This window comes from Amblyomma americanum, chromosome 1 (genome assembly GCF_052857255.1).
Source record: "Amblyomma americanum isolate KBUSLIRL-KWMA chromosome 1, ASM5285725v1, whole genome shotgun sequence".
Classification (NCBI taxonomy): domain Eukaryota; kingdom Metazoa; phylum Arthropoda; class Arachnida; order Ixodida; family Ixodidae; genus Amblyomma; species Amblyomma americanum.
Genome location: NC_135497.1, coordinates 477554597 through 477579730, shown reverse-complemented (window position 1 = coordinate 477579730; position 25134 = coordinate 477554597). Strand labels below are relative to the sequence as shown.

Sequence of the window (25134 nt, the reverse complement as noted above, 5' to 3'; positions counted from 1 at the left end):
AGCTATACGAAGACGCATGTTCATGTACTACAGAAAGTACATAATTACAATACAGATAATTTCCGCTCTAGATTAAATGACTTCCGAATGAACGGAGGACGTATGCATACACATTGCGGAAACTTCAATAAGAACAAAACATAGGCATTCGTTGTGAAAAAACGATTTCGGTCTCGTGCATAGCATGGCGTAACTTTCCGTTACCAAGAATGTGACAGTCGTCATACGGAGTCTCTGTTTCTGACATTTAGTCCGTACCTCATGTTGCGGAAAACCCCCCGGCAACGCATTACCAGCGGGTTTCTCTGTACTGCGGAGCATTTTTTTTTACAGTGTAATATGCAGTATCGGTAAATACGCTTTTGTTGCCGTAAATCTGTTGTCTCATTTACTGCCGCATACGGAAGGCACTGCGGAATAACTGTCGATAAAATTCCCTTCCTGTACTTCGAAGTCCTTCATAGAACTGGCTAAGAAAGCCATGTAAATGCTAGAGAATTATTGATTGCACGTAAGATACAGTACCAGTTTGCAATAATGATATGAAATTTCAACTTTCTTTTCTGCTTATGGGCCGCACGTTTCAGGCGATTCCAAAGAAAGAAAAAAAAAGCTCTGTTCCAAAGTAGTTTAGTGAACCCGTATCGAATGTTAGAAGTTTTAAGCAAACGAAGGGGATTCAAGACATTCTAACTTTTGAGGAAGCTGGCGCAGAGGAGGGTTCCAAACAACAGTCGACGACTGCAGATGCAGCAGTTCTCACCTCTCATCGCTCGAGTGTACGCGGAGTTCTAGGTATATTTACAAGGATGGGCCTACTGAGCAGAACTTGAGCACAGCTAACTCTCTTCCAGCCCAAGCACGTGTTAAGACGCTTAAAGCGATAGGCGGTTCTGGTGATTCCGTCTATTATACGCGCTTTCATTTTATTCGAGATAGACAACTACCACCACTGAATTTATGTTGTTCTTAAATATGGGTTCATCAGTTCGACACAATGGGTCTTTTAGCTCAGTTTTATTCGTGCGTACAAGATAAAACTCTATCATCTGAAGCAACTTACGATGATGAAGGAAAGCCTTTCTATTTATGCGCCGAAGCTTCATTTATTTTCGAGCTTTGGTCTTCGGGTTGCGTCTATCCAGTGCAATATACCGTTTAGTGCTTATGGTTACCCTTTAAAAGAAAAAGTTACCTCCTGACCCATGAGCCATTCCATTAGAATTCACAATGCACTGCCGCAATATTAGCGCCTTGGTTACTGTTTCCTGTGGCACCCGATTTGTTGCTGAATTCAATGCTTTCATAGCGCTACTATTAGAAAAAAAGGGAGACACTCAACTCTATTTCTGCCTATCTCTACTACTTGACTGCATTAGAGCTGCGTGAAACAACTGAAAAGCTAAAAATGATGTACATCTACACTGAGTCCAAGCTAATTTCTGGTCTTGTAAGCTCGCAGCACAATTTCAGCAAGATAGCCTTAAGAGACGTTCGTAATAGGCTTAAACTTCTTTGGTCGCCTCGTGCCCAGATTATAAATTTAAAATGAGCTGAAATCGAACTGTTGCTGTGTGAAACATTTGTAGACGCCAAAACATGATCAGGAATTGCAGCTATCCTGAAAACTGTTTACTGCGGGCTTCGCCATCTCGTGTTGAGAGAAAGTATCCGTAAACTTGTTGGAAATGAAACATCTGAACGTCTTTTACGCAGCGTTGAGGAGTTTCAGAGAGATCAGCAAAACTGCAACTGTGAAACCTTGCTCTTGAAATAGTAAACGTGCCCTAAACAAAAAAATATACGTATTGAAAAGAGGTATATTAGTCCTGAGAGAACCAGGCACTGAACGGGGTTCTTCTAGGCGTCGGCGGTTGTTCTAGAGCCAGCCAGCAGCGCCCGCTGAGCGATAGCACTGCCGCTACCGCGTTGACACATCTTCGTTACAATTGCCCCCGGGGATGAAAGGAGCCATCCTGGCGACTCAGTGCGTAGTGCAGATCAAGGGGGTCATGGTAAGGCTTCAGATGACTGATATGCACTGTTTCACAGCCACGACGGCGAAGGTCAGGGGAGGGTGCCAATGGTTCGACGACATAGTTCACAGGGGACGGTTGCGACAGAACACGGTAAGGTCCGTGATATTTGGTTTGGAATTTGGACGATATGGCCAGGAGAGCCAGCAGGGATCCAGAACCAAACAAGAGAGCCGGTTGGAAGGGGTACATTTGTTTGACCACCAGAATCTCGACGCTCCTTTTGTCGATTCTGCTCATCGGACGTGAGGGAACGGGCGAGCTGGCGGCATTCCTCGGCACACTTGGCAATTGCAGAAGCAGTTGCGCAGTCAGATGCATCAGAATGGTAGGGAGGGATGGTGTCAAGCATGCTTGTAGGTTCGCGGCCGTAAAGAAGAAAGAACGGAGATTATCCGGTGGTGAACTGGACGGCGGCGTTATATGCGCAGGTGACGAACGGAAGGACGAGTTGCTAGTTGGAATAGCCGAGACCGATATACATGGCGAGCATGTCAGCGAGTATCCGGTTAAACTGTTCGGTGAGGCCGTTGTTCCGAGGATGGCACGCTGTGCAGGTTCTGTGAACAATGCGGCAGTTTTCGAGGAGCGCCTGGACAACTTCTGATAAAAACACACGGCCGCGGTCACACAGAAGCTCACGAGGGGCGCAGTGGCGGAGAATGAGCTGGCGGAGAATGAAGAAAGCCACGTCTCGCGCTGTAGCCGCCGGAAGAGCCGCCCTTTCAGCATAGGGCGTGAGATGGTCTATGGCGACTATAACCCAACGGGTGGACTTGCGGCGTTCGAAGTCAAGGCATGAGTGAATGTACTTGCGTAAAAAGCTGTACATTCCACGCCAGTAGTACCGGTGCCGAAGTCGAGTGTAGGTTTTCAAAACACGAGCATGAGCAGTCTGGGGGTCGGCATGGAAAGAGGCAAAGATTTCTGCTCGTAGTTGGCTCGGAATGCCGAGGAGCCATTTTCGACCGCCGGGCATGTAATTACGACGATAGAGGAGACAATCATGCAGAGTGAAGTGGCGGGCTTGTCGCCGAAGGGAGGGAGAGGCTGCCGCCGTAGGGCGCCTAGACAGATGGTGCACGAGAGATGTAATCCAGGGGTCCTTACGCCGTTCCACAAGCATGTTGGGTGGGCGCAACGAGGATAGCAGGGGGCCAATGCTGGAGATGGTCGCAGAGTCTGAAAGCATCGGAGACCTGGAGAGGGCGTCAGCGTCAGAGTGCTTGCGGCCAGAGCGGTAGACTACTCGAATGTCGTATTCCTGAAGGCACGAAGCCCAGCGGCCAAGGCGACCCGATGGATCCTTTAACGATGACAGCCAGCACAAAGCATGATGATCGGTGACTACGTCGAACGGGTGACCGTAAAGGAATGGTAGAATTTTAGTTATCGCCCACAGAATGACCAAGCATTCTTTTCCTATGACGGAGTAATTGATCTCGGCCTTGGACAGTGTGCGGCTCGCATAGGCGACAACGTATTCTCGAAATCCAGGTATTCGTTGGGCGAGCACAGCACCAATGCCCACGCCACTAGCATACGTGTGTATCTCTGTCGGGGCGTTAGGGTCGCAATGGCGAAAGATGGGAGGTGAAGTAATTAGTCGACGTTAGGTAACAAAAGCTTCATCGCGCTCAGAGGACCATGACGACAAAGAGCTATGGGCTTGAAGCCGCGTCAAAGGCGAAATGATGGTAGCGAAATTTCGTATGAAGCGCCGAAAGTAGGAACAGAGGCTAATGAAAACCCGCCGCGGTGGCTCAGTGGTTAGGGCGCTCGACTACTGATCCGGAGTTCCCGGGTTCGAACCCGACCGCGGCGGCTGCGTTTTTATGGAGGAAAAACGCTAAGGCGCCCGTGTGCTGTGCGATGTCAGTGCACGTTAAAGATCCCCAGGTGGTCGAAATTATTCCGGAGCCCTCCACTACGGTACCTAATTCTTCCTTTCTTCTTTCACTCCCTCTCTTATCCCTTCCCTTACGGCGCGGTTCAGGTGTCCAACGATATATGAGACAGATACTGCGCCATTTCCTTCCCCCAAAAAAAACCAATTATTATTAAGGCTAATGAAAATACGCAGTTCTTTGACAGTAGATGGCTTTGGAAAGTCGGCAACCACGCAAAGCTTTGCCGGATACGGAAGGATGCCCGCTTTGGATAAGACATGGCCGAGTATGGTCAGTTGGCGAGCTCCGAAGTGGCATTTCTTCAGAATTAATTGCACGCCGGCGGCGGTCAGGCAGGTCAACACTTGGCGCAGGCGAGTCAGATGTGTGGAGAAGTCGGCCGAGAAAACGACGACGTCGTCAAGGTAGCAAAGACACGTTTTCTAGCGCAAGCCACGCAAGACGTTATTCATCGTGCCTTCGAATCTTGCGGGGGCATTGCAGGGACCAAATGGCATGACGTTAAATTCGTGTAATCCATCGGGCGTGAAGAAAGCAGTTTTTCACGGTCGCATTCGGCCATGGGGATTTTTCAGTATCCAGAACGCAGATTCAGGGACGACAAGAATTCTGCACCTTGCAGGCAATCGAGGGTGTCATCGATGCGTGGCAGAGGACAAACGTCTTTCCTAGTTATTGTGATCAGGCGGCGACAATCCACACATAATCTTATAGAGCCATCTTTCTTTCGAACCAGCACGACTGGGGATGGCCAAGGGCTGTGCGACGGCTGCATATTCTCGCGCTTGAGCATATCGTCCACTTACTCGGTGAGGACTCGGCGCTCTGTCACTGACACGCGATATGGGCGCTGTCGCAGAGGTGGATGGGAGCCAGTATCGATGGTATGGTGGACATCTGAAGAACGCCCGAGGGGAGACTGGCACGCGTCAAACGATGAACGAATTTGGTTCAACAGGTGGAACAGCTGGTAATGGTAGGGAGAAGCGAGATCTTGATCGATGGCGCTATACAGGATGTCAGACGGCGGTTGGGGTGACAAGGGAACACTAGTAAGAGAGTCCAGCGACGGAGCAAGAACAGTTTCTCATTCGTCGACGACTTGCAGGAGTTCAGCCGGTTCGACGCACCCAAGGCATTCACCATGAATCAGGGTCACTGGAGATGACAGAGGGTTGCTGGCGAGCATGGCTGTCTTTCCGGAGGTCACCGTGAGGACAGCGAAGGGAAGCGGCATGTCCTTGCGGCGAAGGAATAACTCAGAGGGAGTAAAGAGTACAGGTACGGCAGGTTGGTCGCGTGGTGAGGCGCACGAGAGGGATACAAGGATGGAGGAGTTTGCAGGGAGCTCGACATCGTGAGACAGGTGTATTTTGGCCGGATGTTGAGGAGACGGCGCGGCCGAGGAGGCGTTGGGCAGGGCAGAGAAGGAAACTTCGGCGCGGGCACAATCGACGACGGGGAGTGCTCAGAAAGAAAGTCCCATCCTAGAATTAGGTCTTGGGAGGAAGAGGAGAAGATCAGGAATTGAACGATGTACAAGACGTCTTGAATAACGACTCGCGCTGTGCATGTTGCGAGCGGATCAACCTGTTCGGCGGTAGCAGTGCAAAGAGAAACTGCCGAAAATGGTGTCTTAACTTTCTTCACTTTTAGAAAACATTTCGCGTCAATAATTGAGACAGCAGTCCCGGTGTCCACGAGAGCACAGGTTGCAACACCTTCGACAAAAACATCAATAACGTCCGTTGGTGAGATCAGAGACCTTGTAGAATTCCCAGGGGACGCAGCTCTTGCCTCGGGAACTGCGCTCATTAGTTTTCCGCAGCGGAAGGGCTGGCGCGACGGCGCATAGGAGAGATGGAACGGCGCCGCGGAGAAGAGGAGCGGTAGAGGTGGCAGTCTGGCGGTCGGTGGAGAAGGCAGGAGGCAGTGGGTCCATTTGCACGCGGGGTGGCTGCGTGTAAGGCCCATACGCAGATGGCGGCAGGACGTCAGCAGGCGAAGGACGACTGCTGCAGTTGCGGGCTACATGGCTGGCGAAGCCGCAGGCAAAGCAAATGGGCCTGTTGTCGCGCGTACGCCACGGACGACCGTAGTGAGAGACTGCCGGCGCGAAGCGAGGCGACGGTTGTGCCGCCCGAGCCCGATACGAGAATACAGGCGGGGGCGTCGAAGGTAGCAGCGCTTGAGCGGCGTCTTGGAAAGGCCCCAAGGGATGGGATTGTGGTCCGACCAGAACGGCGGCGTACGTAAGAGGGGCAGCCACAGGTTGCTAAAGCAGGGGTTGCAGGGCCTCCGCTACCTGGGATCGGATTGTCTGCTGAGGGGGGGGGGAGTCAACGATGCCATGGTGGGGTCCCGAACTCCAGATATGAGCGCTAGTTGACGTGCGATCTCTTCTCTGATGAACTGCTGAATATCGTGCCTGAGCTGCTGCCCTCCTGCGGTCACGGCATCAGTGGGCAGGACCTTGGCATGCTCTACGGTGCGACGAGTGAGGACGCGTTGCTTGCGGAGCTATTCGTAGCTCTGGCACAAGCTGATCACGGAGGCCACGGTGTCCCGCTGCTTGGCCAGGAGCATTTGGAACGCATCTTCATCGATACCCACCATGATATTTTTTTTATCTTATCAGCCTCGGACATATCACTGTTCACACGCATGCAAAGATCCACCACGTCTTCAATATAGCTACTGAATGTCTCGCCGGGCTGCTGAGGCCGCACTCATAAGCGCTGTTCGGTGCGGAGTTTGCGCACGCCAGGACGGCCAAATACCTCAGTGGAGCACACGTGGACCATGTGGCGATATCCGCTTCGTGGTTACGGAACCAGAGATTTGTGCCATCAGCCAGGTAAAAGATGACGTTGTTAAGTTTCATGGCTCATCCGAGCGGTTATGCGTGCTGACCCGCTCGAAGGAAGCCAGCCAGTCCTCGACGTCAGAGTCGACGAGCCCACTGAAGACAGCCGGGTCCCGTTGTCGAGGCATGCAGGAGCAGACAAGCGGAGCAGGCGGCGGCTGAGGAGCCAGGGGGGGGGGGGAGGAGGAGGCGTGAATCGGCATTTCTGATGTTACAGTGCCGCTGCGCAGCTCCAGTACGGGATCGGGGGCAACCTCCACGACTTGAAAAGGGGTCGTGAGAGAACCAGGCACTGAACGGAGTTCTAGGAGTCGGCGGGTGTTCTAGAGCCAGCCAGCAGCGCGCGTTCAGCGACAGCACTGCCGCTACCGCGTTGCCACATCTTCGTCGTTACAATATATATATATATATATATATATATATATATATATATATATATATATATATATATATATATATATATATATATATATATATATATATATATATATATTAGCGGTCAAGGTAAATGAAATGAGGGGATCGTTTTGAAACACATATGAAGGAAGCCAACAGTCACCGAAAGCAATGTGCATAGGGGAATGTTTCTATTTTTTGATTTGTAGTGCTAATCAATTGGTTTATAGAAATTACTTATAAAGCAGCAGAAAAAACAACCATGCCGCGGGTGGGATCCAAACCCACCCGCGAATGAAGATGCTAAAAAGGAATGGATAAGTATTTTTAACCTTTCAAAGGGAAATCAGTTGCTATGTTTCAGTGACGGCGCCAACAGGAGGCAAGGGATGGCGGCCGCTACCTCGAAAATTTGCCCGGCGCTCCTTTCTGTTACTGGAGGAATTGTTTTTTTCGCTCACAAGCACGGAAGAGGCTTAATAGTTGCGTTGCCTAATGCGAAACCAATATATCGCTGTTTCAATGCCGCGAATTGTTCTTTTAATTTTGTAACTCCCCCTTCGACCTACGCCACCCCCTAGGATATCCTTGGCAGCACTTGGAATGGTAAAACCATAACCTAAAACTTTTGGCTGCAAGTGTGTTCTATTTGAAAAAAAATGCTACTGCCAAATCTTTCTGTTTCCGGGGCTTTGTTTCATTATTTCTTTTTTTCAAGAAGGTCAGGTGGAATATCTTCCACACGAAATAGTACAGCGCTTGAACGATCAGTGTGCAAGTGCCTTTTACTGTTTCGCTCACTCGTTGAAGTTCACAACACAGATCACCGGATCCTTGATTTTTTTTCCTATGCAATAATTCACCACCGTTCTGACTGTAGTTTTAGTAGATAAAATTTTATAATGCTATTAAAATATCATGCGCTCACGGCGTTCTTATAACGCTACTAGGAGGTTTTACAGCTACCCTTCCATAGTTGGACATTTCATGGCTGATGGAACGGGTGGATGTAGCATCAGCTGCATGGGAGTACGGCGCCCACCATTTAACGAAGGCCATTCAAGCATTCATGCAAATCACAATATAGTGCGCGATTTTCTATCCATGGTGTCAGTGCTTATTCTTTATTCAAGTTCACATAAATTGGTTGCGCCATTAATTATAATGGCCAACCCATACTGTTGCTGGTTCTTTTAAAGCTCGCTTCTCAAAGCCTTGTTTTCCAAATTAATGCAAACCTTACAATTGAGTTCCATGTCGCTCCTGCCTAATCTTAGAAAAGACTGTTTTACAAATTTAAGTTTAACGTTAACGTAACCACAAGCCAAATAAACGCAATTTTAGAATTATAAAATGCTAATTTTGATGCAGTGAACAACGCAACGGACTTCCGCTTTTAATAGGGCATTCATTTCGGACTTGGACGTACATTCTCAGATGGGACATATTCACTAATAAAATATCTGCTGTTATGTTCACATGATACATATATGCAGAAAACTGCCCCGTTTCCACTTTGTACTGGTGCTCAAGCGATGGAAAGAGTACGGGATTCGAAGGTACCTTGGCGGACGCCTTAATGGTGTCGCTGCAGTGACTGCGGCTGCCTGCCAGTCTTTGAGAGCTGCTCAGTGATCACGAATAGTGGCCGCCTTACCAAAGAAATAACTGAAACCTTTCAAATTACTTCTGCCGTATCCGCGAGCCCGCTCTCATATTTTCTCAGAATTTTTCTGCCGCCAATAAATGAAAGGGATGAGCTAAAAAAATCTTGCTGTTTTTCTCTTCATAGATGCGTTAGGAGTCTTCGCAGACGAAGTTTTCATAAGTTCGCCATGGTACGAATCGCAGGCATGCCCACACACTGACGACTGAAAACTAACTTGCAAGCTAACTCGCGAGCTCAACACAGCGACACAGCAGCGCGGCTATCGAGAACCGTAAGGGACGCCGAAAAACCACCTCTGGCATGTCAAACGCGTCGTAGTAACAGTGCGTCGCTGGCGACTGACCATCCGTGCACATCAGCGGTTTCATACTGGCAGACATTACACACGGTCATGATGCAAGACGCTTCAACCGCTAATAAAGGGCTCTAGAATAGGAAATGCTCGTTTGCGCGCAGTAAACGCCAGAATTTTTTTGCGGGTCATTATGCTTTATGTTACATCATTTAACATACGCAGATAACACAGGTGATAGTGGCACCATACGGTTTGACTGAAAAGAACAATTTCTAAAACAATTCATACTTAAGAGCACAAAAAACGAAGACAAAAACGAACGAGGAGACACAACACAAGCGCATCTTCTTAGGTGGAGAAGCTACCGAATCGTCCAGCGAAATAAAAAAATAAAGACCAAATTTATCGTCCATCTAATTTGTTATAGGTCGAATAAGACGAAGGGAAAGTCCCGTACCCTGTTTACAGCCATTCACGTGCCGAAAAACGCACTAACACCGACGAGTTCACTTGGAAGCGAGAGGCCCTGCTTCAGAACGCGCCGCCATGCTGGCTGTTCTTGAACATCTCATTGTAGAGGAGCGTACGCTATGTGTCTCACGTTACCGCCTGATTTCTTCGACACTTTTCGCTGCAACCCAACCATCTCATCCGCTTCCGGCGTTTCGACCAATCAGGTGCGGCCGCTGCGGCACATTAGGACGCTTTTTATTATGACACAAACTCGGAATATGGACCCAGATGTCGTACAAGATTCTCCGTAACTTGGACGATACCTCAACAGAGGCACTGACCGAGCAATTTAGCGAACACTGGAGGGCGGCAACGCTCTCTTAGACCTTTAAACATGCCAACGTCAGTCTGAGTCCCAAACCGGGCAAGACCCTCGAGCTCGCACACCGCGAACCCATCTTGCTCAATAGTTGCGTCGGTAAACTCTTCGAGCTTGTGAGCCCCCGCTGCCTCCAATCACTTCTCGAGTCAGCAGGGTTCTTTGTCCCCGCTCGATTCGGCTTCTGACCACACCTCTCCAACTAAGAGAGACTGTCCTCCGAGTAGGTAACTGCTCGGTAAACACCTGGGCCATACTAAGCGTGAATGTACACAAGGCGTTCGACGTTAGTCACGAGCATATATCATTCGCACACTCTCCACGACCCGATGCGGCACGCACGCGTATGTGGAACTACATCAGGGTCTTTTCAACTAACCAAACCGTCCAAATCGACGTGGGCTCGATTTACAAAAATCGTCTTCCTATCCCGAACAGAGGCAACCCCAGGGCACGGTGCTCTCGCCCGTTTTTCAACGTGGAGGCGTATGGCGCCGCTTGCGAGGGCGCTAGCTGACATCTCCGAAAGGCGCCATGCGCTGTACGCAGACATCACACTCTGGACCACACGAGAGTCGATAGCCGCAGCACAAGGAACTCTCCAAAAAGCGGCGTAGGCGGTATAACTTCTCACGAGGCAAAACGAGATGGCCAGCTCCCAGGTCAAGTCAGAATTCCTTGTGAACCGTGCGCGCCCACGCGACCAGCATAGTCGGCCTGCATTTGCAGGTGGACTCAAATCCCAAGTACTGAATCTCCCACATGCTGAACAGGTAGATTGCGAACCTGATTAGACGCGTGGTGAACAGCAACTACGGCCTAAACGAAAGGGACGTGCTACGAGTGGTCGACGCCCTTCTCGTCAGCCAACTGTTGTATACCTGCCCTTCCACACTCTCACCCTCACACAAAACGAATGGGCAAACAGGATCGTCAGACAGGCCGCCAAAACTGCCTTGTGTATACCGCCGTATAGCAGCACAGACAAATTTCTGCAGCTAGACATACATAACACGATACAGGAAGTAAGCGAGGCCCAATGATCTCGACGACACCAATGCCTCCATATGCCCACTCGGGAAGTTGGGGTACCCCGTGCCGGAGGAGCCGCCGGATGCAGCTATCCTCCCCGTACCCACCCAAACACACGACAGCCTCCACCTTCAACCGCTGCCTGGAAACATGCTCCCCGATCTACACGCGGGAGCCAACGCGCCCGCGCAGAACACTTTACACGCCTGTATAGAAAAATAAATTTAGGTGGCACTTTGGTGATCCAAAGCGCGATGAGGCGAAAGCCTTTTGCGCGGTGCTGCTGCCCCTGTCGCTCTTTGTGCGCTGAAACTACTAATAAGACTATGCGATTGTTATGAATCTAGCCTGCATGTGCATCGTCTGAGTTTCCAGTTACGGCATTCTACGCCAAAGTAAATAACTATCGGAAATTAGTAATTAAGTAACTAATTAACTAATTACTATTACCAATTAAGATAGTAATTAACTTATTACTGATTAACTGAACTGTTACTTACTACATATAGTCATTGTTGACATTGCGGTACGGCATGCTACACCATTGATGACGTCGTCAGTTTTATTTACAGCTACAGTGTGAGAGAATCGCGGCCGGACACGCTGGCGAGTCACGAGGCTATAGAGGCTTCCCCCTTAATATACAGGATATCCTTTATACGACGCGAGACACCACGACGGCATCTCCACAGCCGTAGCGGCCACAACAGACCTAACCCTCGGGACGAAAGCCACTGCACAGGCGCCCATAGAATGACCGAAAACGTGGTTTTGACTCCCGCCAGCGCCACGATAGTCGTAAGGTGTCAGATAATTCTAAGGGTACGCTTACGGCGGCTAAAGATAGCTGGTGCGTAACTCGCTCTGACTGCTTTTTCTCCTGTGCCCGATGGCCGCGCAGACAGCACGCTCAATGGGGAATTTGCGCTGAAGACTACGGTGACGATTGCAGCGCCATAACACACTGCCTAGCGAGAAGAGCAAGCAGTATTGGGTAGTACTGGATGGATGGATGGATGGATGGATGGATGGATACGGCTGGGCCCTCTAAATCAGGTGGTGGCTCAAGCCACCTATCCATGACTTCTGATATCTTACTCTCGTCATGATTTTAGCCAAAAATCAGATGACCTTCGCTTGGTTACTTATATCCGCTTAAAATCTACTTTCCCTTCACTGTCCTTAAACCCCAATGTCTTGAATAAATCTGCCCCGTTGCTTTCCACTGTAGGGTGAAGCCCTTTAAAGAAAAGTATCAAGTGTTCAGCCGTTTCCTCCTACTCTCCGCACGCAACGCACAACGTGTCTATCTCGTGGTACCTGACTCCATATGTCTTAGCCCTCAAAACTCCCGCCCTGGCCTCAAACGACAAAGCTTCCCCTATAATTATCATAAATATTTTCTTTGGCCATTTCCTGCTTAAAAATCCTGTATGTTCCCTGTGCTGATTCTGTCAGTATCCCTGTTTTCCACAGAGCTCTCTCTGTTTCTTTAACCGTTTTCGTAACCGATAATTGCTGATTTTCCCCCTACTGCTGTCCAGGTATTTGCTTGTCAATTTTCTAGTTTGCTTTCTAAATTTCGTGTCAACATTCCTTATATACAGGCATCTGACAACTTTCCTTGCCCACTGCTTTTCCCCATTTTTCTCAATCGCTCCTCAAATGCTATCTTATTGCTAGCTTCTCTGCTCTCGAACGACGGCCATCCCATATCACCCTGTACCCCCTAATTTGGTGTATTGCCATGTGCTCCCTAAGCTAGCCTCCCTAGGCCACATTGTTTAATTTCTACCATTGCTTGAACATCTGGTCTCATGCACAGTACCGCATTTCCGAAAGTCAGGCTAGGAACCATCACCCCTTTCCAGGTCCCTCTTACCACTTCATACCTATTGTAATTCCACAGTGCCCTATTTTTAATGACAGCTGCGTTTCTACTAGCTTTATTCATTACATATTTTTCATTCTCTGTCAGATACTCAGCACCATTATTTATCCACACCCCAAGATACTTGTACTCATCCACTCCTTCTAGCGCGAACTCCTGTATTCTATGCTCGCAGCCCTCATCATTAAATATCATGTACTCGTAGTACTTTTCCTCGCCACCTTCAGGCGCTTATTGGCGTAAGCCTCCGCGCTCTGTTGAAAGCGCACGTGCCATGCGTCAGCTATCTGTGCTACGCCGATAGAAGCTAGGCAATGAATGATGTCAGCCAAACGTGGGTATCTAATCGCGCAGAATGTGCTCTCGCGTTTGCAGCGGCCCAAGCGGCTGACAAAAGCAGTTTTTAGTCACCGAATGGAGCAATTGCAGTGCTACCTTGGCAGCGCAGGTTCTCCATAGGGAGCATTTCTCTTGCACGTCCGAGCAACGCGTTGCAATTTTTGTATCGCTGGAACTCGAAACTAAGCGCTAAGCTGCCTAAGCGCGCGCGCTTTGCAGCTTTGGCTCCACAGCTGCAGATCTAAGAAAATAAATGCTATGAGCACTAGGGCTCGCTTCCAAGTTCACCCTTGTATGCCAAGACACTATTCGTCCATTTATTTTGTTAGATTCGCAGCCTTCGGACCAAACTCGCCAGACGCGGGAGCTGAGGCTGCTTCGCGCAGTTTCGAGTTCCAGCGGTAAGAAAACTGCAACACCAGCTGCCGGGGTGTGCGAGGCCACATCCGAGAGCAAAAAGCGGAGAACCATCCACGTAACGAGCGCGCTATCAATGCGGCGATCGGGCACAGGCGAAAAAGCAGTCACAGCGAGCTGCGCATCAGCAATCGTATAAGGCACCGTAGACTTAACGACAGGATTATCTAGCGCCCGATGACTATCGCTAGGCAGCTCTGGCGGCAGTCCAAACGACGCTTTCTGTTATTTGTGTCAAGTCTCTGGGCGCCTGTACGCACCAAAGACCCAGCAGAAGACTAGGGCATTTCCCTAGCAGTGGCAGTCGCTCAAGCCACCACCGTTATCGACAGCCCAGTGGCAACATATGCACGGGCTCTCAGGCGGCATTTGACACTTCCACCTAGGCTAGATGCCGAAAGCGGCCGCTCGCATACAAGTGAACGAAAAAGAGAAGCGTGCGAAAGCGCCACCGAAAAAGGACTCGCCGGAGCGGGGGGACTACGAGCACGCTGTCCAGCTGAAGCGGCTGGTGACAGCGGCCTTTCAGTCAGCGAATGCAGTGACAAAGATCGAACGCTGCGGTCGAAGCTTGGTTGGTGTGAAGACGGCTCCATTTTGCCTCCCTTCGCGGGGATCGCTGCTCAGAGACAAAATATTGAACACAGCTCTGCCCAGCTAGGATATCAGACAAAACAGAAGTGTACAAAGGCGTATTTAAGACCAGCAACCAAGCGACATGCCTGAAAACTGAATTCGGCTAGCACCTTGTATAAGCCATTCAAGAATGTGCTACGCTTTCGTTGCGTTTCATGCTTACGGCTCTCGGAAATTAAACAGGCTGCATATTTTTTTTGCATTTAGTCTGCATCGAAATGCGACCGCCACGGCCAAGAATCGACACCGCGAGATTAGGCTCTGCAGCGGAGTACTTAACCACTGGGATTCGGCGGTGGACGTCAAGCAGATAAAGACATAAGGACAGGGCACAAGAACCGACTGCGGAATAGAGAAAATCGAGTCGAAAAAGTCCACTCGACGACAGTAAAAACACTAAGAGCACACCGGTCCATATTTCGTTCCAGTGAGGCACCTTTTATTTTTCTGTGCACTTCCACGTCGTTAACGATGTGGCCCACCTGCGGCACACACGAGCTTCGCGAAAGCAGCGCGCTCTTCCTTGGTTTGCTCAACGAACCCGGGACTCTAATATGTGGCATTTCTTCACGTTCACACCGCGGAAGTAGCTCCGCAGGTCTCCTACACTTTGAAATCCCCACGGGAGCACAACATTGTTCAGCCCATCAAACGTGCTCGGGCGTCCAAACGTTAGCTGAGAAATGCATGACCGGGCTTTCGAAGTTCTCTATCCCGTGAAAATATCTGAACACACTGCCGAAAAGCTGGTTGTTATCTCTATAGGATTTCCTACTGTACACTAGAGGGAAAGCAGGCGGCTTTTCACTTCATCCACCATCTGCTGGCCCGAAAGACGCGGGTTCGATCCCGGCCATGGTGGTCGAATTTCGATGGAGGCGGAATTCTAGAGGCCCGTGTGCTGTGCGATGTCAGTGCACGTTAAAGAACCCCAGTGGGTCGTAATTTCCGGAGCTCTTCCCTACGGCGTCTCTCATAGCCTGAGTCGCTTTAGGACGTTAAACCCCCATAATCCAAACCAACTTCATCCACAATCGACGCCCGATGTATGCTGGCAAGACAACAAACCGGATTGACACCTAGAGAGGCTTGTTGACTGTGCTATGGATTCGATTTTAGTTTGGTTTTCACCACTGTAGAATTTCCTGATGTTTTGTGCGCTTTGTGGTTGTGTACTGCAGCTATGCACCGGCAAATACCGGCATACCGGCATACCGGCAAATACAGGCATGTTGCACTTGCCAGCATGAACAAGCGGCTGTCAATTAACTTGTGATAGCAGAGGTTTCTCTTTCTAATTCATGTTTTTCTTGGTAAAATTTGTAAACGCAGCACCAGGACATGCCAAGAGCCGGCACCTAGTGGCGCAAACTAATTTGTCATAGAAAACCGTGGGATCGGGTAAGATTCTCGCGGCACGAACATATCCCATGCAGAACATAGGGCGCGTCGCTCAATAGCAGGCTACACCAATGAAAAGTTTGTATTTTTTCACAATGCGGAAAAAAAGCATCTAAAGCGTAGTATTTTAAGAATTAGCAATTTTTTCGAGAATACTTGCTCTAAAAAGCGCGTCTGTTAAACGCAAAAGAAATATTTTCCGTGATTCGCTATCTTTGGCGGCATGAAGAAAAGCCACCTCCCGTCATTGACAAATTCGGTGCTTGCCTGCTCATCTGCTCGTTTGTTGTGATGCACAGTTACCATATTCTTTTAAAAGACTTACTGATTGGAAAACCACGCTCACTTGCAACATATATTTTGCGAAAATCGGTATTTGTACAGTTGTTTTTTTTTTGTTCTAGGGTCAAGCCAAGTGCGCTTTGCAGTCTTCCCGGCATTCTCACGGAAGATGAAGTCATGGTTGGAAAAAAGGTGAGGAGGGAGCGTACGGCGATAGCTTTGAAGCCTAGTCATAAGAATTAAAAAGGAAAACAGTCGGTCCCCCCATGATAACGCCACCTGATAGCGTGCGTTAATATCTAGCCCCGTTGGGCGCGCGCATGCGCAGATTAGCGCGGCGAACTGACTCTAGATCACGGTGGAAAAATATTATCTTGTTCTCCCACCGTGCGGTAGAGCAACCTCTTTGCTGTAGACACCCGCGCCACGGGCCGCGTAGATGCGCGCACTAATACATCCCAACACCAAAACACTAGGGACTGAAAGAGAGAGCGAAAAACAGGGGACGGAGCGCCTTCCATTGGCTCTGGATGAAGTTCTCATTCATAGCTCTTTCAGAAACTCGCATACACGGTGGCGCCAGCTTTCACTCTAGGTAATGCTTAGAAACTCTGTCCGTCATCTCTCTGCCTCTGCGCCCCAATGCGCTCATTCGTTAACAAAGGCCGAGATGTGCTGGCGCCCTCTGGCTCTAGCGCCCTCAACTGTCACTCCGCTTTACAAAGTCACTGCCCGCTATGGTGCCGCTCCATCTGGTGTTATATGAGCTGCGGACGCGTCGTTAGAGGCCTGTGTCATCAAAAATTGTGAGGGCGAGCTAGATGGCTATTTTTTTTTCTTTTATGCAGCCGCTGCCCTATAGCGCGTTTTACAGTTGACGGAGTTTATTGTGGTCACTTGTGTGTGGCATTTTGAGGCAGTTGTATTTCGTGCTTTATTGTAGGGTAGGGGTTGAACGCCCTGTACTGCGCAGTTACGTCACTTGCCGATGCGTGTGCGGATTTGTTGAGCGATTAATCTCAACCTGAGCTTAGGCGCTTGGTGTCTTATTCTCCTTTAATACTGCCGAACTTTTCGTTCAAGTCTCGTGAAGTCTGACAAGTTTTGTTGTCTTTTAATGCAGTATTATCGTGCTGGTTTCTCGTAAGCACTTTTTCTGGCCTATGTGCGCGCAGGGTTTTTTTTTTCATCGTTGGGTCACCCTAAAGTTTGCTTCCGTATGTGTGCGCAGCGTAGTATTCATCTGCAATTACGTTCGCTTCAGCTTCGTGTTTCGGTAAGTCCTTAGTGTGATGTTTTGTGTTATGAACTGGGGGAGTAATGAGCACTGAGCATTTTCTTGGTGAGTTACGGTGTCTTCTATTAGATCGGGTAATACAACTCGCTGTCCCAGATGCCCTAGAGGCTGGCACATTATTCTTGTGTGCGTGTGTGTGTTAGGGGTGGGGGGGAGCGGGCCTGGCTGACCCACATGCCCAGAGATAAGGGCTTAAACGTACAGAATACACTGTATGCATGTTCAAGTAGCGATCTCATTAGCCGCTCTTATTTCCCTTACCCTCCTCTCATTCTCCTGGAATGCTTCGAACTCGGCGGATGGCAAGAGGCCTTAGCGGAGCGTGCGCTTTTTTTTCACATGAGACTGTAGTGCTCAATTTAATGATTGATTCCTCCTCCGCGGAGGTGGATATTCGTTGGTGAACAGTATTGTCCTTCCGCATGTGTTCATTTCGCAACGCCCGTAATGCTCTCCATCGGTGCAGTGCCGTCGTTCCTGACGAAGTCCATTGTATAACTACAGCTTTAAAAGAAACGCAAGCTTCCCTTGTTGATCAGGAAGAAGGCAGTGGTTCAAGTAGAAGCAATCATGCATTCTATATTGTAATCGTGTGGGAAAGGGCAGCACGAAACGCTTTCAAGAATAGGAATAGCGAATTTTAGGAAGGGTCATATAGCCTACGTGCTGCTATCGGCCGCATTCTCAGTCGACCTCGGGCAAGTTGTACACGCGTTTAGTGCGACGTTTGTGTGCGATTCCTTGGCGTCAACAACGCGCGTTTGGCTGCCTTCTCCTTTTCGCGTGCGATCATTATACATGGTGTCCAGGCTAACTTCAGCCAACGGTTAAAAATGAAGATATTTCAGGTAGGCCAGGGAAACCGTATCCATACACCTACCAAACGGCTTGCACTGCACCGTCACGCTTGCAGCGGGCGTCGCAATCACCGTCGACATATCGGCCTGACGGAGCAATGGGGTTGTCGCGCCATGCCAGCAGCTGATTTAATTCACTCAAGCCAGGACTGACAGCAGCACAGTCGTGGCGCGCGGATGCGCTAGTCACTTTATTTTTTTCTTTTTCGCGGGCTTTCTTTGGTGCTCGGAAAAAGATACACGTGAGGCTTTCGTTACCGCAAATAAATGGAATGGGTTTTCTGAAGGTGCTCTCCAACTTTGCTATTCACATTTGCCGTCTAAAGTCGATATTGACGCATTTAGAAAAATTATCTAAATTCCTATTTAATTACTTGCAAAACAAAAATCGCCTATGATGCGCAAGCCGGTTGGTAGGTGTATGTAAGCTGTTTCCCTCGCCTACCTGAAATACGTTCTTTTTTAACCTTTGGCTAAAGTTGTCCTGGACACCCTATAAAAGAACTTTTGCCAATTAGGCGAGTGTTACGCACGCGTTGCGGTACCCGCGTTATGTTCTAGTTTTTGAATCCGAATGCTGGCTCTCCAATCGTCCCGACCTCTAAGCCGCGGTGCAGCCCTACTGCCGCCAAGCATGGGGACACGCGGGATGATCGTACTACAAGAAGTAAATGCCTGGCCATAGTGGGGCTTGATGGCCGCTATTTACGTTGTATTAAACCACCAGAAAATCTCTGAGATTTAGAAGGAAAATTTAATAAAGCAGTCTTCAAAAAGTAGTGGGGTCGCACTTCGTCGCTGGCGTCGTCGTCTATGCGGAACCGTTTCCAAACTAGCTGTAAATTGTGCGTTTCACTGACGGAAGTACTCGGCGATACAGCGGTTATTAAATAAATACTGTTTACAACTGCCGGAAAGACATGTTATTGTGTTGCCGTGTTGTTTTTGGGCGCTTTGTCTCCTGGTGTGCTCCGATGCAGAATACAAGAACTGGCGGTAGGCAAGTGCATGCCAGAGGTTTGTTTTACAGCGAAACCTCTTTTGGGAAGGCCGTCGGCCAGCCCTCTCGCGTGAACCTATGAACACACTTTAGCACGGCCCACACCATGGGCGCTGGGCTCCGCAAGGGTTGGCGGCAAGCGCGCGAGAGGATGAGAAGGTTAGCACCGGCGATGGTGGGAAGCTCTTTTTTTTGTGCAACGCCCGCTCTATTGTGAATCACTCTCCGATCATCGTTTCGATGGGAGCAGCACGGATGCCTGGTTCACAGGCCGTCCGCTATGCGACGTGCTCCGGCGAACTCCGCGTCACGTCACTCAGACAGTCGTCCGTTCATAGGCTTTGGTGTGATTGCACGGAAAACGTCGCAGACCTCGAAAGTGACCACTGGCAATTCTTTCGATAAAAAAATTGGGCTAGTGGGCAGTTATGTGAATGGACTTTCAGTGCTGCATTTTTCTCGAAAAAAATGTTTTGCTCACGTGAACGCTCTTTGAAGCTTCGGCGAAGGAGCTATAATTGCAGTAAACAAAATTGAAACGAGATGTGAGCCAGGGTACAATGACAAATTAAGAATATTTAAAAATCTCTAGCTCTCGTTTTGATGTGGGCCGCCTGATAACTGTGTGAAAGACAAGCAGTTTGAAGTATAAAATTGTATAGATGTGCTAAATTGAAGAGCACAGCAGACTGCGCATTACTTTCTCAGTGGCCCCTCTGCAGCTAATAATGAAGCTGCAATTACATTTGCACGCCTCGGAAAGTAGCAAGACAGCTTCAGGGTTGTTGTCCGTCAACTGGTGGCAAATGTATACTAAATCTCAGTTTTTAATTCTTGTTGAATTTGAAATAAAAAATGGGAAAAGCATGAAAAACTTATGTGTTTCAGTAAAAAATAAAAATGAAGATTCCACTCTTTGATGTAAAGTGTACAGCAACAAAAGGAGATGACATTCGTACATTTGTGCTGCCTTCAATTAAAGAAACTATGGTGCTACGTTCCCTCTTGTACTTATCTGCCCTCTGGGGTATTTGACGGGTTGGCATATGCCAGAGGTGTCATTAAAAATAACATGCAGGAATAACCTGCGTCTCCCAGCAGCAACCCGGGAACTCGCTTTGTCTCGTAGAGGACCCGTGCACGGCTGTTGTCGAAAATCCTGCTGTCATGAACTGATCCAGGCCAGCCGACGACCAAGTCATAAAATTCCAGTCTTGGCCCCATTATTGCCTGAGGATATAATAATGTCTGTCGTGAAGATATTCTCAGGAAATGAAAATAAATTTTTGTGGCTACATGTCAGATCACTCCACTCTTCAGCAATTAATATATATTCATAAAGCTTAGGTTCTATGTTTTACAGGCAACAAGAGCCAGAAAAATTAGCACTTTCATTGAAATGGTGCAAGTTGTTTACTTGCAAATGAGTGAAAAGCTGGTGCATAATGTAACAGGAACTCTAGGTAATATGCATGGTATTTATTTATATTTACCCTAGGGGTCATACAGGCATTTTAGAAGGGTGCAGGAAGAATGAAATGTAAAACGAGCAATGCGGAAAACAAATTATTGCTTCTATATATACAATGTTAGCTAAGAAATAGAGAATAAATTTATTAGTGGATATAGATGTGCTGGTGTTTATACAACGCAAGCCAAATATTGAGGCATAGCAAAAATATTGTACAAAAAATACCTGCATCACTGATGAATTGATAGCCGTCGCTTTGGACATAAAAGGAGTTTGCGTATATGAACACGCAATAATTAAACCGGACCCTCCAATCTTGAAAAGTGATGCAGTGCAGGCTCAGCACTGCAAGAGATCGATTATTTGTTTTTCTCTTTGCTGAATACTTACATGAACATCATTTGAATAAGACGACAGCTAAGATGGGCAATGTGAAGGAAAGTGGCCCTCAAGTTTGTTCTATATCAACGCGCGTTAGTACAATATAATGCCACCTAGAACGCGATAAAGTTTTGCAAAAAGGAAAATGGGCTCACCTGCACATTGATCGAAAAGTAGCCTTTCCGGTTGCGGTATACCTCTCGGAGCTGCCAGCCAAGTGACTTGATTCTGATGTGGGTGCAGTCTATGCACCCAGTCACCCCAGAGAAATGGCCAAGGCGCTACAAGTCCGTCGTGTCCTCTTCAAACTCGGCCGCAGTGGCGGGGAACTTCACAGTTTTATGGAACACATGTGCCGCGATCAGCGTGGATACTCGTTCCACTGCACGGCACACTGTCGGTTGCGAAACATTTACCAAGTCACCGGTGACGACTTGGAACGTTCCACTTCCATAAAATCGAAGCGCAATGGCCAGCTGAAGCATCGGTGGTAGCGGGTGACCGCGATTGCTGACGCTTCCATAGGCAGGCACTTCAGGCGCTCTCGCACGGTGTCCTTGGAAAACCGGTACCGTGATAGGAACTCCCCATCACTGAAATGCTCCAGCGGGTTTATTCTGTCCCGCAACGCCCGTCGTGGCACAACTGCAGGTTCGCTATCGTCGGCGCCGTCGTGGAACAGTTGGTCCACACGTAGCACATGTTCGGCGAACTCGGCGAGCGAGCCGGCAGCCATCTTGACACGGTTGAGGGGGGACGCTTCGGTCGAGGAGGCGTTCAAGGTAGCAGCAGCGCCACCTCGAGATTTTTGAGGAAAGCGTGGAGGATTTCCTCCGTTCGAGGGCCGCGAGGAGTGGAGGAAGGTTTAATATGCACGAAACGGGCTTCGAGGAGCAACTCGAGTGAAATTTCAAGTGGAGGTCTCTTTAAGAATACGAGGGCTAGCCTCTGCGGAGCGTCGAGGAACCACATTTTTGTACACTCGATGGTTCCCTGTCAAAATATTTGAACTCTAGATTTTTGAATTCAGCCAATGTGCCAGCCTTCCTGACTTCCTCTTCTCTCCAGGCAAAATCGTGTGCTGCGCCAGACCTGGGAAGTTTTGCCTTTCCCAGCTTTTATGCATCATTTAAAGTGCCCATTTTGCACTCATGCTCTAAGATGTCAAAATATTCAACAATAGACGGCCCCTAAGCGTCGCCAGTGAATTTCTCCACCATGTTTACCAAAGCAATTACGCTTGCCGGACAGGGCTGCGCACTCGAGTGGGCCTCAAGTATTTTAGACCGAATTGCCAGTGCCTCAAGCTCCTCTAGCCGGGGGTGCAGTCCAACTTTTGCCTAATGATTTAAGTGTGGATGCCACTTCTGACACCAATGTGATGGACCAGTTTTTTAAAATGGCCTTTAGTCCATACTGCACATGAGGAGAGCGATGCACAGACTCCAAAAAACACTTTTTCAATATGACTTAATGAATGACTCTGGCTTGATGGCGCTTACGGGAATGCAGTCGGGCTCGTCCACGTCGGGGCTGAGTCAGCTTGCTGTGGCAGGGGCTCGACGAAGGGCCGAATGTCTGCAGCGGCCGGGCTGGGGATTCTTCGCGGCTGTGCTGCTCTCGTTCTCGGCCACTCGTTTGATGAGCTGTAAGGTGTTGAAGCGCGCAGCCGGAGGGCGAACGTGAGCGAAGGCTAGTACCCAGGCTCCCTGGTCAATTCGCTGCCCCGATATTCAGCCTTCCTTCGTCACGTCCCTTTGCTCCAACCCCTTACAAAAATGCATGTTGACTTTGTGTTGAAATTCCAGCAACCCGTGTCAACACACACTGTTGAAATTGTGTTGAAAAGGTGGAGAGTTTTGGGTGACTCAGGGTTGACAGCATGTTGAGCACATGTTGAAAATTGGCACATGAGTTTCTGTTGAGCATGTGTTGAATTAATTCAACACTAACTGCTGTTGATTTTCTGTTGAAGTGATGTTGAAAAGCTAAAAGTTGATTATCTGTTGAATTTCGACCAATAAACAACAAAAAATGTGCACGATCATGAGTTAGCCAGCAGCTAACTTGGCACGTGGCGGCCAGCCAAAGAATGAGGCGCGATGAGCAACTGCAGAGATATGATTTAATGGCAGTTAGCCACGAGCGCCATGCCACTGCCAGCCTCGTCGTCTTTGTAACACTATCTGGGGCCATGAGCGATCGTCCCGGATCATTGAAGAGTACGAAATGGTGATGAGCTTCAGGGGTGAAAGTAGTGCCACAATGAATGAGCTGGGCTAATGATTCCTGGTCCACAAAACTTCCAGGCCGCAATACAGTGCATACTGTACAGCAATCACTAACACCTCGTGCTTTTCTAGCTATCGGCAGCCAGGACCTACAGTCAGAGCTGGTAGCAGGCCTCCCCAATGCAATGCTTCATCTCCTACTATGCATCATAGAAATCAACTTGTCCTTCTAAATTTACTACCACCTGGCAAATAAGCACAAGCTTGCCTGACTCATCCCCATTACCATGAGTTTTGTACAGCTTAAAGCTGTAGTATGTACGTCATGTTAATTTAGCTGCGTCATATCACAATTCACCTTCAGACAGGCTAGTGCAATTTCTAGGTGCTGAAGCCAGTGTGTACCTTGGATGAAGTGGACATGCATTAGTAATTTTTTCGTGCACAGCTGGTTTGAACTATTTTGGATGAAGCAACCATTTTACTGCATCACACTCATTCAACTCGCAAATCTTTCAAGAAGTGATATTTCAGATATCTGCTTAGCTTAGAGACGAGTAGTTCTGTCAGCTGTAGATTATGAGCACATTCTGCGCGTTGTTACTGACCAACAACAAATATAGTTGGATATTCATTTTTTAACAGAAGGCAGGAAATAATAGTTTAACTCATTTCAGTTTATTATTTTAGTTCCCGTGCAAGGAGTGCTGCCAGGCTGTTTTTTAATTATGCAACATTGACTCCTGGAAAATGGTCACACGTGTACCCTGCAAAGATATAAAACAAATCACAATTACAGTGTGCTACATATCAACTGAAACACAAAGTCAATATTATTTGTGTGCACTGCCCTTGATCGCCTCATCATACTTGTATGGTATATAAGGTTTACCATCCCAGAACAACACAAGGCTATAAGGGGTTCCGCAGTGGAAGGCTCCAGATTTGGACCACATGGCGTTCTGTGCACTGAAATATGGCCGCCGAGTGCATAACCACTGAGCCACTGCACTGGGGCATGCATGAAATTACATGTGCCGTCAAGAATGAGTCAATATGCCTGTCACTGCTTGCATGATATCAACTGAAACTATTGTCACAACTAGCTGCCTCAACTCGGTGAACATTACCATACTACGCTTACTTTCTCCTTGTACATGAAACAGAAGAGAGTACACTAAAGCATCGGGTTACACACAGAATGTGCACTTCAATACTGTCCGTCTTGAACAGTTTCAGCAATATTAATTGTTCAGGAAAAGTAATAGAAAATTCGACATCCACAACCACTGAGAAACAGTAACAGCAAAATAATAAACTACAATGTTGGGCAGGCTGGGTTTTACTAAGATAAAATCTAAGTACACAAAAGCAGCAAAAGCAATTAAACTGCACAAGCAGATAAAACTACCTTCCTAAAGAACCACTTCCATGCTACTTGTGCATTAATTACAGTTGTGTTTAGAACATTCAATTTTATAGCTCTGATTTCGATGGCACTCCATAAAGAAAGCATGTCAGCAGAAATGTTTTACTCTGCTTCAAACAAAACAGTCTGCTAAAGAGTCCTATTATTCATACAGTAGCCTGTTTTGGCCTATGGTAACCTTCATAGTGGTAAGGAAGATCTCGCATACCTCACCCAACTGAATGTGCGCATGCTTGCTTCAGCTATCTGCACCAGAAATGAGTCATGAGGACCGAGCTTACAGAACGCTAAATTTTATGAACGCACAGTTAATCTTGTGCCTCCTTAGCAAGTAATAAAGTGCAGTAACCGGCGAGTAATTCGGAGTTCGATGAGGCACTGTCAGTTACCCCATAGAAGCGCATACATATCTGCGACGGATATTTTGGACTTTCAAAGTCCGAAAGTTTGATTTTTCAGACTAATT

General features: G+C 48.3%; 1 protein-coding gene across 1 annotated transcript in view; it reads right to left on the bottom strand.

The window, feature by feature from the left end:
- Nucleotides 1–25134, bottom strand: part of LOC144116059 (uncharacterized) — a 430049-nt gene that overhangs the window by 277762 nt on the left and 127153 nt on the right. The gene's annotated exons all lie outside the window — the stretch shown is intronic.